Source organism: Prionailurus viverrinus, chromosome F1 (genome assembly GCF_022837055.1).
Source record: "Prionailurus viverrinus isolate Anna chromosome F1, UM_Priviv_1.0, whole genome shotgun sequence".
NCBI classification, from domain to species: Eukaryota; Metazoa; Chordata; class Mammalia; order Carnivora; family Felidae; genus Prionailurus; species Prionailurus viverrinus.
In genome coordinates this window covers 58605970-58622003 of record NC_062577.1, presented here as the reverse complement: position 1 = coordinate 58622003, position 16034 = coordinate 58605970, and the positions used below count along the sequence as shown (strand labels likewise).

The following is a 16034-nucleotide window of genomic DNA, read 5'->3' as shown; positions in this document are numbered from 1 at the left end:
ACTTTGGGGGTTACTTTTAAGACGGAATGGGATCGAGGGCATTGGAGCTGGGAAAACTGCGTGTTGCTCATAGTTCTCCTTGGTTTAGGCCAGTTCAGGAGAGCAGAGAAACAAAATTCTGCAAACGGCACCATGAATGTTCGCATTGGCCTCCAACCTGTGAAACTTGCCAGCTGCTAATTCAGGCCCTGGGGTCCCAGTCCAGTCCTGTGGGTGTTTCCGGGCATGGGCCCTCGCTTGCTACTGGCCGCACTAAGACCCGAGGCAGCTGTGATGTAGGGGGAAAGCCCTAAAGTCAACGGCATAACCAGTTGTGCGGCCGTGAGTCCATCTGACCCCCCCCGTGCTTCTGTTCCCTCGTGTGAATAAAGGGTTTAATAATACCCCAGGATGTTCATGCAGACGAGCTCATTTTTGATAAGCCGCTTTGTAAAGTTTAATTCCCACGCAAGAAACTACCACCCCTAACTCCGTTCTTTCATACAGTTGTCCACATACCTATCCGTTTCGCTTTGTGTCATGAGCTAATGCTTCTCTTTCTCCCGTGATCCTGCAGACTCGTTTCTGATTGAGTCCCTCCAGTGGAAATACAGGACTTAGCAGAGAGTGGAGACGCAGTCTGTGTCTGTTGAACGACAGTTGGATGGACCTGGGTCCTTGTCAGATGGCAGGGTTGAGGAAATCGTGAAGGCCGGTAACACTTTGCGCAGGCTGAGAGCTTTTTATTTTAACTGAGCTTCGAGGCTGTCACGAAACCTAAGTGGACGTGACCAGTTTGGCAGAGTTGAGCCGAGTGCCGCTGGAAAGCAGGCGGCCCCGGAAGAGAAACGCACATTTGGCTTCTAAGATGACCATGCGTCTGCGACCCCGGAGAGGCCGAGCCCCTGCAAAGGCCTTTACTGAAGTGGGCACAGCTCGAGTCTCCTGTCCGATCTGCCGGGCACTTGCTGAATGCTTGGCGCTCTGGGCCTCAGTGTCGCCCTCCTCTGAGGCCAGATGTGGCCCAGGGAAGTTGCGGCAGGAAAGGCCCTGAGTAGGGTCGTGCTAACGTCCGGCCAGTGGAACAGGTGGGGAGCTCCCACACCGCGTCAGCTTGAGAGCAGCTATTTTGTGGGTCAGCGAGGGATGTTGGCTCACTCAGTGGAGGAGAAAACAAGACACCTCTTCAGATAAATATAGTAAGAACCACAGTAAATAAGGCCCAGCCTCAGGGAGGCAGATCTTTAAAGGAAAATTAAGATGGCCTGTCATCTGTCTCTCTGTCAACCGTTGATGCATTTAGCTAGCGCCTTGCGGTGCTAAATGCTTTTTGATGATGATGGTCATGATGGCCACTGTACCTCCCCACGGTGGGAGGCGCCCCCTATGCGAGAACGCTTGGTGGGGGGCGGGAGGGGCCCCGTCTCGAGTGCACCGAGAGAAGGGATGGGCCGGAGGACCCTTCTCCCTTCTCCCCTTCTTCTGGATTTTACCAGGATGTAAAAGCAAGCGGAGACGACAACAAAACGCTCGTCTGAAACTCGGAGCCTAATCGCTCCCATCTGCTCCCGCGCTGCTTCCCCTAGCTGCCTGCCAGGATGTTTGCCGCAGACGCTAAGTAGCACATTATTTTCGATAAGTTGCAGTCATTTACTCGAAATCTACTTCTCCCTTAAAATGTCCCCCTGGAAACTTGACTCGGCATCTGAGAAGCTCTGTTCAGGATGGGATTTGAATACTTGTGCTCAGGTTCGAGGAAAGTGAAGCCCTCGTCCGCCGGGGGTTAATGCACTCAAGGTTTCAGCCCCCTGGGCTCAGCTGGGAGGAGAGGGGGAGGCGCCATGGAGGGCTGCCCAAGAGGTCAGGGCCACCGGGACTCATTCCCCAAGGAAAGGCACAGGTCCCGAGATGTCAGAGGTAGGAAATGATGGCTCCATGGGCTCTTCCCCAATGCAGAAATGTCACGCCTCCCTTAAGACATCAATCCGAGACCTTTCGTGGTCCCCAGGAGACGTTTCTCTTTTATCCAGTGACCGGGCTAGTGAAGGCATGTTTTGCAGTCTGGAACTCATAATCTCAAATAGCCTCCCCCCCTTCCGCCACCACCACCACCAGCGTTTTGTGCCTAGGGCGAGAATCCAGACACGGCATCCAGTGTGCCATCCGATCATCCCTGTCACTCAAGACCTAGAGCTTTCGGAGGCTACTTGGAAAGTTTTGAGACGCAGCAAAAGCATCCTGCTTCTCCCGCGGCCTGTTTGCCTGTGGATCCTGCAGCTCTGTGTGTCTGAGGCTGGCACGGTGACTCATTAGCAGCGAGGCCTGTGCTCAGGGTGGTTTTTGTAACAAGTGGTGATGGATCATCCGTAGACTCTCCCCGAAGGACCTGCCTGACCTTGTATGCATTTGTGAGATGGCTGTCTGGGGTCACAGGTGTTGTGTGTGGTCATGGAAGAAGGAAAGCTAATTGGCATGTGTTTTGGAATGGACCTGGGGCGCCCGTAAATAGACCCGCTGTCCTTCAGCTGCGGCGTTTCTTCCACCAACCATGTGAGCGGACGTGATTTCTTCTGTTAGTACGCTGCGTTAGGATTTCCCTTTTCCTTCTCCTGTGTCCCCGTTCCGGTCCTCTGGAACCAACAGATCCTGCAGGCTGCTTAGGATGCAAACATTATTTTACTCTCGCGTAAGGGAATGTCCCAATACGCGCTGTATGTAGGTGGGCGAGTTACAGTGGCCCAAAGTGGTTTGTGAGAATTCAGTCTCCCGTGTGGTTCCTGCCCCTGTATTTGCCTCCAGGTTTATGGTTTGGTCCGCCCTAGTTTTCCTCTGGTCAGGACAGAGCTTCCCTTCGCTCTCTACTTCATCACGGAGGCAGCAGAATGTTCTCAGCTGGTTTCCACGTGCAGCTGCCTCTCACCGCCAACACCGTCTTCCCCACTCTAGGCTACAGGTCACCCAGCAGCCTGACTCAGAGGACCTCCTTCCCTGCTCTCAGGCCCCAGACTTCCTGGATCTTCCCCCCCCCACCCCCCGCATCTGCTCATTAGCCAGGGCAGTTCCCAGAGAGGCCCCTCTGATGATCAGCCCTCTTTCTATCTGTTCGAAACCTTCTCCTTCTGCAGGAAGAAATTCTCCCCAGTAGCGACTTGGGTTTTTCTGTGACTTGCTTCTGGGTCTTAAATCTGCCCCTTTGTCATGATCTCTGTAATACACTAACCACTGTGAACTCTCTCCCCCTTGCAGAATTGTTCTGCCCCCTCCTTCTTATTCGCTTGGATTGGCCAGGCTGCCCAAAGCACAAGAACTTCCAAAACCTTCAAAATAACTAACTTAAACAAAATTCAGGTACAAGTTTATTTCTTCTCGTTTTCATATAGTCCAAAGGTGACCATCCAGGCTGGTGTCTAGAGTATGATAACTTCTTCCTGGTGTGGCTTCCATTCCCCAGGCCGATTCATGGTCCAAAGTGACTATTAGAGCTCCAGCCATTATATTCATGTTCTAGCTAATAGAAGAGTAGAGAGAGGGACAAGAAAGACATTCCTTCTTTTTAAGGACATTCCTAGAAGTTTTATATTATACCTCAACTCATCTGTCTCTAGAATTTTGTCACCCAAGACACGACCACATCTATCTGCAAGGGAAGCTGGAAAGCATCTCTCAGTGGCCATGAACTCAGCTAAAAGCCAATGTTCCGTCTCTACAGAGAGGAATATGTTGGAAGACATGGACGGATCAACCTGATCCTTCACCTTTGCGTCCACACTCTTTGCCAGGCCCTTCCCCAGGTAGCCCATCTCCCGGGCCCCAAGTAGGAGATGGGCACACACTCCGTCCTATCTCCTATCTCGACATAATATTAGCATAGTCAACATACACATTTATGTGAAATGATCTCATCGTCAATGGGAGTTGCAGTGGTAACAGTAGTCTGAGCCTCAGGGAGTCCCTTTCTCTTGTCTTGTTCAAGATAAACACACTAGTCATTTTTCTCTCCCACACTTCAAGTTCTCATCCTCTTTATAGAGTCAAGGGACTCGTGTTTCTAATGGAGAGAGAAACAGAAGGACTGAGTGAAAGAGGCCAAAGGATGGACTGAACTAGAATGTTGCACCTCATTTCTTGATTCCAGACCCTGCGTCTACTCTGCTGGAATCTGCTGCTTGCCATCTGTGATGTCATGGTCTGTCTGTCCTTGGGGTGCACACCTCTGTCGATGGCGGTCATCTGGCCATCGACAGAGGTGTGAGCTAACTCGAGCAGGGCAAGGGCGTACTGTTCGTACTAGTACGTGTCTCCTGTGATTGGTGCAGTGGGGAATAGTCATGGAGCAGGCTAAGACTCCGTTATCACTGTCTTGATGGAAGATCCCTTAAGGTCAGTAGCACATTGCATTAGGAAACCTGCCTTTGAATTATTCTGTGGTTTTCAAAAACTGGGAAGGATGCTGTATGAGAACAGAATGTTCTTTATTTCAAACTAAATTCTGATGAAATTGTTTGGAAGGTTGGAGAAATAAAATGCTTCTGCTATGATCGAGTCTGTAAATACAGGCAAGGAAATCCCACTTGTCACCAGGAACCGGAAAAGCATGCGTCGTCCCAAGACAATGAAACGATGTCAAGATGGTAAGACCACACATGATAGAAATGTGGCAACATCCGGTTGTTTTAACATTTGAGTGTGGGGTTCCTTAATGCCCCTGCGGCAAAGGATGATCGTGAGGCCTGAATCCCACCCGAAAGTGAACTGAAACAAGCTTGCTCAGACCTTGATGGTGAACAGGCTTTCTTCTCTTTGGTTATAATTTATTTATTTATTTTTAAGTGGAAATGAGAAGCAGCCAGGCTAGCTTGTCTGACCCAAGCGGAGGCTGCGTCAGAGCTAAGTGGTTCCCAGAAGGGTCTTCCAGCTTCTCGAAGGGCTGAGTCTTCCCGAGCGAGCTCTGCCAGGTCCGGGAGTCTCAGATGCTTCGAGACTCAGGAAGACCGAAGTCAGGGGCTCTGTGTAAAGAGAGGAGTCTTCAGGCTTCAGAGGAAGCAAGGTTCTTAAACGTGCTTGGGAGGAGAATAGGAAGCTAGGAACGTGAAGGGGGGAGAAAGAGGACAAAAAAGATACTTGAAATTTATTCTGTTGGCTGAGGATCAATCGGTTGGTCTGTGATGGTGTGAAAATGAGCCTGCCTGGAATCACAGGACAGTGGGAGAGAGTGTACGTGTGCATGCACACGTGTGTGTGTGTGTGTGTGTGTGTGTGTGTGTGTGTGTGGAACTGGGGGAGAGTGTGCACGTGTGTGGGGGGGGGAAGTGGGGGAGAATGTGCATGTGTGTGTGTGAACTGGGGGAGAGTGTGCATGTGCATGTGTGTGAACTGGGGGAGAGTGTGTGTGTACATGTGCGTGTGTACTTGTGTGTGGGGGGGAACTGGTTGTATGTGTGTGTGTGTGGAAGTGGGGGAGAGTGTGCATGTGCATGCACACGTGTGTGTGTTTACGTGGGGGGGGGAAGCTGGGGGAGAATGTGCACATGTGCGTGTGTGTGAACTGGGGGAGAGTGTGTGTGTACTTGTGTGTGTGGGGGGAACTGGATGTGTGTGTGGAACTGGGGGAGAGTGCATGTGGATGCACACGTGTGTGTGTGTGCACGTGTGTGTGGGGGAACTGGGGGAGAATGTGCATGTGCGTGTGTGTGTGTGAACTGGGGGAGAGTGTACGTGTGCATTTGCGTGCATATTTGTGTGTGTGGGGGAACTGGTGTGTGTGTGTGTGTGTGTGTGTGTGTGTGTGTGTGAACACTCATTGACTTATCCCAGTTCCTTCTGTGTTGCTGATTCTTAAGATACAGAACCCAAACTCTTAATTCTAAATCTGTCTTGCTTTCTCATTCCTCCCAAAGGGACCTTTTTCAATGGGATTGATTCGGGTTTAACCAACAGTTGAAAACCTACCAGTTACTGAGCACAGACATGTGCTTTTATAAAAATGACCTTATTTCATCCTTAATAAGAATTATGGTGTGGCTGATATTATTATTGACGGTTGGGTGATAAGGAAGCCGAGCTGAAGGGAAGGGCCGGGTCACGGCGTGGGAATCCCGCACGTGACTTTGTACCAGTGATCCTTCTCCGTGCCGGGCTGTGGAGCTGACGGAAGAGGGCCCTGGGCGTGTACTCACGCACTTTGGGGATATTAACCTATGACGGGAAAGGAAATCTACCGCGTGTTAGCACTCGCAGCGAAGCAGAGAAGGTACCGGAGACTCCAAGCCACGGAACATTTTCATCTTTAGGCAAGAGAATATTGAGGAGTGTCTCTCACTTCCTCAGCGGTCACCTCGTTCAGAGACTCCCGTGGCAGAGAAAGCGTGCATCGCCTGGGAACGCACAGCGGGCCGCTATCCAGTCCTGATGCTTTTATGTACAGCCTGGTAGGAGACCCTTTCTTGCATCCTGGGCTACCGCGTGCAGAGCAGGCCTCACACGCCCAGGGCTCCTGGGTCACGCCCTCCTACCGGCCTCTGCAGTGACTCTTCGGGCAAAGGGGTTCCCCGCGCTGCCGTCCAGGCTTGAGCTGTTAAGGACCAAAGCCCCTCGCCCAGGCAGCCGGCGCCCATCCAGAAAGGCAGGAGCCTGCTGCCCGGCACATAAGCCCTGTCTCTGCCAGCTGGCCCGGGGAGTCTCCTGTGCCAAGCAGGGGACGTGTGAATGGGATCTGTGCCCGAGCATCGCCTGAGAAGGAGAAAACGCATGTGACCAGGCCCGCCGAAGCCTAGCCCAGAAGGAGAGGTGACAAGAAAATCGCGATGTGTTTCTCTAAAGAACACCCGAAAACATAAACCCCCCAAAACAAACAAACTTTAAAATCATCTCAAGAGTGTCCTATAATTTTATTCCCACCCTCCCGCCCCACCCAAAAGCCTCCCACGGAGCCCTGCACATTTGGTGGCTGTGGGCTGCATGTGAAGCAGTAAGGGCATCGCGTCGTGTTTCGATACCCAGCACGGTGCCTGGCGCTGAAGGGAATGCTCGGGAAATATTTGTGGGATGAGGTATTTGAGGCGTCTCAAAATCTTGCTGCCGATTCACTAAGGCCCTTAGGTCCCCTCTCTGGGTCCACCTGCCACGTCTAGACCCAGAAGGAAAGGGGAAAGAGCCATAGGACATCTTATCTTTGTAGCTAAATCCCTGGTGGCACTTAAAGAGACCCTGGAGCTGCGGTCCCACCTTCATGTCCCTGCGCTTCTGAAGGGCTGAGACACAGCACAGAGTCCCAGCATGGTTTCCAGCACCTGAAGATTTCGTGACCTTGGCCTTCTCACCTGACAAGGCAGCCCCAAGCCCATCGTAGCGTGCACCAGGCATGGGGCACCAGGAGGGTCTCCGCTCCCGTGGCCGCTGGTGCCCCCCATGTTAACCAGAAGCACTGACCAATAGCCGGCTAGAGTGCTGGTCTGGAAACTTCAGGTCATTGAATTGCTAATCGTTTCCAACTGTTTGATGGGCACTCTTTTAAAAGCACACGAAAATAAGCTTCTCTGTGAAACAAACGAGGGGGTTAAGAGCATCAGGACGCACTACCCTGAGCCTCAAGCCACTAACTGGAGACTGCGGTCCCTCCTTTGGTGTAGAAGAATCAAATTATGTCATAGTCGTTTCTCAGCTCGAGCTGAGGAGTTCCTGGTTTGCGGGTGTGATCGGGCTTGTGGGAAACGAAAGAACCAGGAGGACGGGGAGGAGGCTGTGCATTGGTTGAGGGTTTTCCTCTGGCGACTTTCTGTGCCCATCGCAGGCCTCGAGGCGGTTGGCGTCGTGTGCGAGAAGGGACCAGAGGACTAGGACTCACGGGCCTCTGGAAGCCTGAGCCCGTGGCTGGTTCCTCTTGCAAATCCCAGCTCCCACCTCGTTCCTGGCGCCTTAGAGGTGCCTGTGGTCAGTAATGTAAGTGGACTGAGCGTTCCTCACAGGGCTCAGCTGTGGTCACATCGTGTGCACGGCCCCTTCACCGGGGGCCTCTGTCAGCCCTTGCGGGAGTTCTTCCCAGGCACTGGCCACGTGCCCGATTCGCCACAGCAGCCAGAGCCTTCCTCATGGATAACGTTGACTTTCTGGGGATACCCCAGGCTCCAGGTCCCGGAGACTCTGGCTTAATGACAGCCTAGATTTGCTTGTTTGGAATCGTCAGATTTGCAAAGGCAGACTTTTGACGTGGGAGAAGGCCTTTGATCCAAGAGCATGCTGGCCTTGGTCCAGCCTGGAACTGGCACCTAGGGGATGAGGCACGCGGGAACCCCCTGCCTCCCTCCTGGCATGGTGAGGCAAAAGGCTTTGGGTCCCACCACCCCCCATCTTTTCCTCCTTCGCTCTTTTTACATGTGAAGAAATGCTTGGACAGGTGCTTAGCGCCCGAGGCTCTGAGAGGCCACATGGGGGACACCCAGATGCAGGACAGGTCTTCTCTGCCTTTCAGGAGCTCACGGCCTTGCTCTGGCAAGCTGCTAGGTGTGACCTCGGGTGTTCTGCGATGCCCTGTGGCCGTGGTGTAGACAGCACATGGTCTGGTGGCTCAGAGGTGAGGGAGTTTGTTTTGGGCTATTATTAGGTTAGGTTTCGTGGGGGAGGGTGGTGCCAAGCTGAGATTCGAAATAGGATAGGACTGTGATAAGTGGATTTCTCTGGCCGAGAGAGAAGAGGGCATTCTGTCCCGTGGCACGGTGGCTCTAACCGTTTATGTGCCATTGGCAGAAAGAGGTGATTGAAGGGGACCAGATTTGGAGGAATTGAAAGAAATTAAGAAGTCAGTAAGAAGACCTTTCTTCCTTCCTTTCCTGCCTCATCTCTGGTTGTCTTCTCCCCAGAATGTTAGTCATCATCTGCGCATGGAAAGACATTGTGTGCGTGCACACACATGTGCACACCCCCCCCCAAGTTGATATCATGTCCACTTAACTACTGTTCGTGAAAGAGTCAGCATCCTAATGTTATGGTCAAGAATAAGGTGTCTAAGACTCTAGATTCTAGTCTTGGCTGTGGCCCATTTGCTTCGATTTGGGGGGAAAGTTACTTTGTTGTGACATTGCCTTTGTCATCTTGAATCATCCGCTATGCAGTTTGGACTTCATGTTTTATAAGGTGACACAATTCGGTACGTACAAGTACTTGATGAACAAATACTAGGGGTGTCTGTGATATTTTCAGGAGGCCAGCACTTGGCTGTACCCCTAAAAATGCAAGGACAACGTATTTCCGTCCCACACTTCTCTCCTAGAGATGGCGGAACAGTCTTGGGGGAGGCTGGGAGAGGTGCTCTCTCCCGACTCTTCCTGGTCATGTGTAGTGAAGACTAGTCCATGGACGATGAAACACCCTGCGGGGGGGGGGGGGGGGGGGGTTTAAGTCTCACACTTTCCAATCAAGCAAAGACATTGGCCAGAGAGTGTGAGGGCATCTACCCTGGCCAGGCCTCCTCATGCCCTTTCTCAAACCACCTGTCGTCTTCTGTCTATCTCTGTTATCTGTGTGCTATCTCTATCTCTATATCTCTATCAGTATCTCTGTCCCCCAGCCCACCTTTAGGTCCCTGGACTGCTGTCCAAATCTGAAGACAAGCCTCTCTGTAGATCTGCCCTCCTCCCCCGCCACCAGCCCCCACCGTGAAAGTTGAGTCTGAGCAGGGGCATCTCCCCCAAGGCTAACTTGGGGACTGGAAACTGCCGGACCCTCCCTGCAGAACCCATCCTTGGTGAAGAAAGAGTGCCCTCTAGTGGGCATAGGCTGGAGCTGCTCAGGATCCGTGTTGTTCAGACAAGGACAAAACCAGCATGCAGCCCCCCCCCCCCGCCAAGGATCTTGAATATGCCTTTGGGTTTGGTTTGTTTTTCTCCTTCTCTGAAGAAAAAGAAAGAAAGAAAGAAAGAAAGAACAGCGGGAGACCAGTGGTGAGAACAGTTCCGACTGTGCTATGACAGTCCCCTTATCTTGGGAGTTTTACCGAAGAAGAATTAACCCCTGGGCCAGCCATGGCAATGTGACATCAGATGCTTTTCAAAGGACTCGTGAAGGTTTCTACATAAATCACTCACGTGCCTTGACTGGTCTCATACAAGATGGGGTAGATGTGCAAGGAGGAGACTCCTTCCTTGGCGGCCATTAGCCAAAGGGTTAACTGCCTCCTTGGGCAGCCCCCCTGGATAGCGAGCCCACCGCAGTTGATTACGTCCTCTGATAGTGGACGAGTACAGACCTGGCTCCCGACTGTTAAAACCCTGTACGCACTGCTGTAAACAGGGGACTTGGCCCTTTAAAACCTGGTTCAGTAAAAGCTGCTGGACGGGGGAGCAAGGGGTGGCGGAGGGGAGGGAGAGAGCGCAGGGCGCCCATCAGAGAAGCAGAAACCTGATCATATGTGATGGTTGCTGGATTAGGTAACAGCTCCGCTGGTGGAAATTGGATCTTGGAGGATGAGTGTTAACATCTCTGGTGTCCTGGCGAAAGGTTCATTTGAGTCTTGCATGGTGCCACAGAGATAAAAAGGAGCTTTTAAATAATCATTTTGTCTCCTACACACCAGTGTGCTGGCTTCAAGCAATAAATAGGTAGCATCAGTTCTGCTTAGACGTATCACCCTTTTCATTTATTTATTTAATGTTGGTGGAAGTTGTGTTTTTTTTTTTTTAAACCGACTAGCTGAACAGTTTCCGTATCCATGAATCCCAACACCCATTTTTATAATGGTTCACACGGATTCTCCTTCTGGGTAGAAATAAAGTGTATGCGGTTTATTGCCATGGATGCCTCCTCCAAGCATAGAGACACAGCCCAAGACCGTCAGAACCAGAATCTTCTATGTGAAGTAGTGGAAGATGAATGTGTTCTCTTGCTTATGTTGTTACTATATATACACATATCATATGCATATATACACACATTATACACTATATACACACACGTTATATATATATTATTTATTCACACATTATATATATTATATACACACATTATATATACATACAATATGTACAGTGTATACACATTATATAGACATATACACATATATACACACATTATATATACATTATTTATACACATATATACATTACATATACATACATACATTATGATACATTATGTATACACACATTATATATACATACAATATGTACTTTATATACACATTATATATATATTACATACACTTATATAATTATATATTATTTATATACATTATATGTACATTATATACATACATTATATATATGTACATTATATACATATTGTATATACTTATATTACATGCACATTATATGTATACACGTTACATATACATTATTTGTACACATATACACACATTTTATATACACACTTTATATATATATATATATACCCACATTACATATATATACACATTGTATATACACATTATATGAATACACACATATATACACACGTTATATATACATTATATATGTACATTATATATATGCAATATATACACACATTATACACATACATTATATATACACATCATATATGTATACATTATGTGAGTGTATATGTATACATGTGTATACACACACACATCATATATGTATACATTATGTGAGTGTATATGTATACATGTGTATACACACACACACACACACACACACACACACATATAGTGGGGGAGTCTGACACATATCCTGAAAGTTTTTATTTTCTTTATGATTTCAGTATCATTTAAAAGGTATAATTTGGAGAGGACTGCTCCCTTCCCCCCATCTTTATATTATTTCATTTTCATCAGTTCTCTGGTTTGGGACCTATTTATGAGTTGTGAATTCTGAGTATAAATGCAAGCAACAGGGGCACCTGGGTGGCTCAGTCGGTAGAGCGTCCAACTTGGGCTCAGGTCATGATCTCGTGGTTTGTGAGTTCAAGCCCTGCATCGGGCTCTCTGCTGTCAGCCTGTTGGTGCAGAGCGCACTTCGGATCCTCTTTTCCCCTCTCTCGACCCCTCCCCTGCTTGTGCTCTCCCAAAAATAAATATTTAAAAAAAATAAATAGATAAATAAGTAAAGGAGTGCCTGAGTGGCTCAGTCGGTTAAGTGTCCAATTTCGGCTCAGGTCATGATCTCACTGTCCATGGGTTCAAGCCTCAGGTCGGGTTCTGTGCTGACAGCTCGGAGCCTGGAGCCTACTTCTGATTCTGTGTATACCTCTATCTCTCTGCCCTCCCTCACTTGTGCTCTCTCTCTCTCTCTCAAAAATAAATAAATAAACTTAAAAAAATTTTAATAACTAAATAAATGCAAGCAACATCTAGGCTAAGGTGCACTGTATTCCATCAGGCCAGTTTCTTACTGGCCACGTTTAGAAACCAGCTGTATTAAATCTTACTAAATCCAAATTTCTTTTTAAGGAGTATTTGCTTACAATGATACATAGGATCCGTACAATGATATAAAAGCTAGGTTAAGTGCTAACATTTGCACTGTGTTTTCCCCCCCTCAACTAAATCTGTCCTCTCTACCTGAGCAGGGGGAAAAAAAAAGAGTCAATACAGATGAGTGCTTTGCACTGTGCGACTGACCTGAAGTTTCCATGGTGGTTTGGGGCTTACAGTGTATCCTTTCAGTGTGCTTTGCTGATCTCAGCAATTTTCTGTCTTGTTTTATTTAAAGCCAGTTGGATTTTGAGACCAACAAAATGTTAATTAGGTGGGTGTGCAGAGTCTGTGTGGAGAGTTTGTGTATCCCATCGATTGTTTCAAAGGAAAGGTAGAGGGGCGCCTGGGTGTGGCTCAGTGGGTTGAGCCTCTGACTTTGGCTCAGATCATGGTCTCACGGCTCATGAGTTCGAGCCCCGCGCCAGGCTCTGTGCTGACAGCTCAGAGCCTGGAGCCTGCTTCGGATTCTGCGTCTCCCTGTCTCTCTGCCTTTCCCCTGCACTTGCTTGCACACACTCTCTCTCTCTCTCTCTCTGTCTCTCTCTCTCAAGTATAAATAAAAATTAAAAATTTTTAAAAAGTAGAAAGAAAAGAAAAAAGAAAAGAAAAGGTGGAGAGCAGCTGGGTGGCTCGGTCAGTTGAGCGTTCGACTCTTGATTTTGGCTCAGGTGGTAATCTCATGGTTCGTGAGTTCGAGCCCCATATCAGGCTCTGTGCTGACAGCTACAGAGCCTGCTTGGGATTCCCTCTCTCTCTCTCTCTCTCTCAAAATAAATGAATAAAATGTTTTTAAAAATGACTTTAAAAAGAAAAGGTGGAGAATAGGAGAATAGGGGGTAGGTGAAACCGTGCGGGTCTGGAAAGGCAAAATACACTCAGAAGTGAATGTTGGTGGTGGTAACATGCCCGTGGTTCCCTGCCTAGTACGTGGAGGGACTGGGCCGGACCTCTGGTCTGTGACTATCTATCCCTGCTTCTACTTTTCTCCTAATTGAACTTTGCTAATGGAATAAACTGACAGACTGAGCGAGGTGGTCCCAGGCTCATGTGCTGTCTCGGCATCTTTGCCATCATCTTGGGTGGACAGGTTATAGGCTGGCCCTCATGGGGCGAGTCCTGACCATTCGGATGACATCGCTCTCTTTCTCTTTGCTACCTTCCTTGAGACCAGAAATTATCATAAGATCTTTCACGTGCACGAGGGATTGGCTATGGAGTGACCAGGAAGATCCACTTGGAGGCATTACCATTGCATCTTGGGGTGGGGGGTTCCTGGCAGTCTTGGAGGGGGTGGGGAGGGTGCAGGGGCTGCTCTCCCGGAGTCTGTGGCCTCTTCTGGAGGATATGCGACACCAGATTCAGTCGAGTGGATAAGAGAGTAGAATTTTGCCCCGGCACAATTTAATTAATGCCCAAGCTAAAGTGGGGCAGTTACATTTGTTTCTTAAGAATGGCTCAGAGGGGTGCCTGGGGGGCTCAGTCAGCAAAGCACCTGACTTGGGCTCAGGTCATGATCTCGCGGTTCACAAATTCGAGCCCCGCCTCCGGCTCTGTGCTGACAGCTCTGAGCCTGGAGCTTGCTTCGGATTCTGTGTCTCCCTCTGTCTCTGCCCCTCCCCTGCTCGTGCTCTGTCTCTCTCTCTCAGAAAAAAATAAGTAAACATTAAAAAAAATGTAAAAGAATGGCTCAGAGGTGAATCTTTTACTTTTAAACGACCCATAAATATTTTTGTTGATAAAGCAATTACAATTCACCAAATAAAATCCAGTAGAGAAACGCCCACAGACCCCACACACGAATGCCCTCACTTGCAAAGGTGCAGAGAAGAGGGACTGTACCACCGGGTGCTTGGCTGATCTCATTCTTTTGGTTCCTTTGGGGACGGGAAGGGTGTCTAATGCAGGAAATGGGTACAGCATTGAATTATTTTCTTAAGGAAACCTCTGTTAGTGGTGATAGGTTCTTCACAGGACTTTGGAGGTTTGGGTAAATAAATTCAAGGGACAGAGTAACATGACCAAATGGTACGCAAAGATCAGTCAAAGGGGCAATTTCCCAGTGAGTGTCCTGGACCGACAAAGAAGGATTTCACTGGAAAAGAAAAAGTCCACAAAGCAAACTTCAACGATGCCATCACCCGTATGGTAATTTTATTTTGGTGAAGCAGAATGTTAAGGATTCCGGTGTGAACGCAGAACCCGGGGCCGGTCGTGCATGGTGTTTGTGTACAGGTGCACAGGCTTCCTCCTTTCCACCCCAGCTGGCTCCCTTCCCTCCCGCCACCCTTTCTTATTTCATTGCCCTTTTACCCTCTGCTCTAACTGCCCCTCTTGGGCCGCGTGACTCAGCATGCCTCTTGGCTGTCTCATGTGTCGTGAGAGCCCAGCTGCAGGGTCCCTTTCAGCACAGGAGTTGGGATTTCCTTCCGAACGACGCTCGAGGTTGCTTCTTGTCACACCTGTTGGAAGCCAGGAGCGTGTGGTCATGCTGATATTCTGTGTGATAGGATGCCCTGAACATTTACACGCTCCCTCGTACTGAGCTCATACCCACCTTCCTGGTGTCGACCCCGTGGGGCTGCCTGGCTGGGGCTCCGGAGATGACTGAAACTGACACCCCCCCCTTTGGGGCTCCCCAGATGACACCCTACCTGGAAACCGCTCTCGATTCTCGGATCATTCCAGTGCTTGCGTATCTGTCGGGCCACATCATGCCTGCTATCCCCATCCCCAAACGGAAACGGATGTAGGACTCCTTCTCCTCGGCCTTGAATCACTTCCCTCCTTTCCCACGACTTACCCCCATTTTTTCCCATTTTTTTTTTAATTGGAAGTTATTTTCATGTTCCCTCTCAACAAAGACTTGGCTGCTGACAGCTAAACTGGGTTTAGATGAGTGATTTATTTTATGGCAGGTTGTATGAGGGTAGTAAAAAGAGACTGCCTGGCTCTTCTGCTGATTTACTAAAACACTTGATCTCTTCCAGTCCAAACCACTCCCCCCACCCAAATGGCCACGGCGTTTTAATAAAAAGCAGCCATCTCATCCATCTGAGGCTCCTCCACCCTACCTGGCTTCTCTGAATGTCCAAAACAGCTTGTTAAATGGGTCTCACCCTGGTTTCGAACAGGACAGAGTCCTCCCCTGGAATGGAGAGATCTCCGTGTCCAGAGATAAATATTCCCCACTTGATGGCCAATTTGCCTTTGTGCTGTTTTGTTATTTTATTTTTTTATTGAAGAATGATTGACATTGACATGCAAGATATCTTCTTGCCTTTTTAGACTTCTCTACACTCCCTCCCTGCAGGTCTTCAGGAAAGGTCTCAACATTTCCATCCAAAATGACTGGATGTACGTGGCTTAGGTTATTTTGGAAATGTGAAAATTCGGGCTGATCAAATATTACAGTCAATGAGTGTAAAACCACAAACTCGTGGAAGTCTAAAATTAGAAACGAAGAAGGAAATGTCTTTTCTTGAATTAAAAATTTGGCAGTTTGGGGATGAACGTGAAGATTATATTCTGTTATAATTAAATTTTTTACTTTTGAACTTTCTTTGTGGTACAATAGACATAACAGAAGTTCTCATTTTGACCATTTTTCAGCGTCCAGGGTGCAGTTCGGCGG

General features: G+C 48.8%; 1 protein-coding gene across 2 annotated transcripts in view; it reads left to right on the top strand.

Annotated features, from left to right (window-relative positions):
- Positions 1–16034, top strand: part of PBX1 (PBX homeobox 1) — a 291359-nt gene that overhangs the window by 221721 nt on the left and 53604 nt on the right. The window lies entirely within an intron of this gene.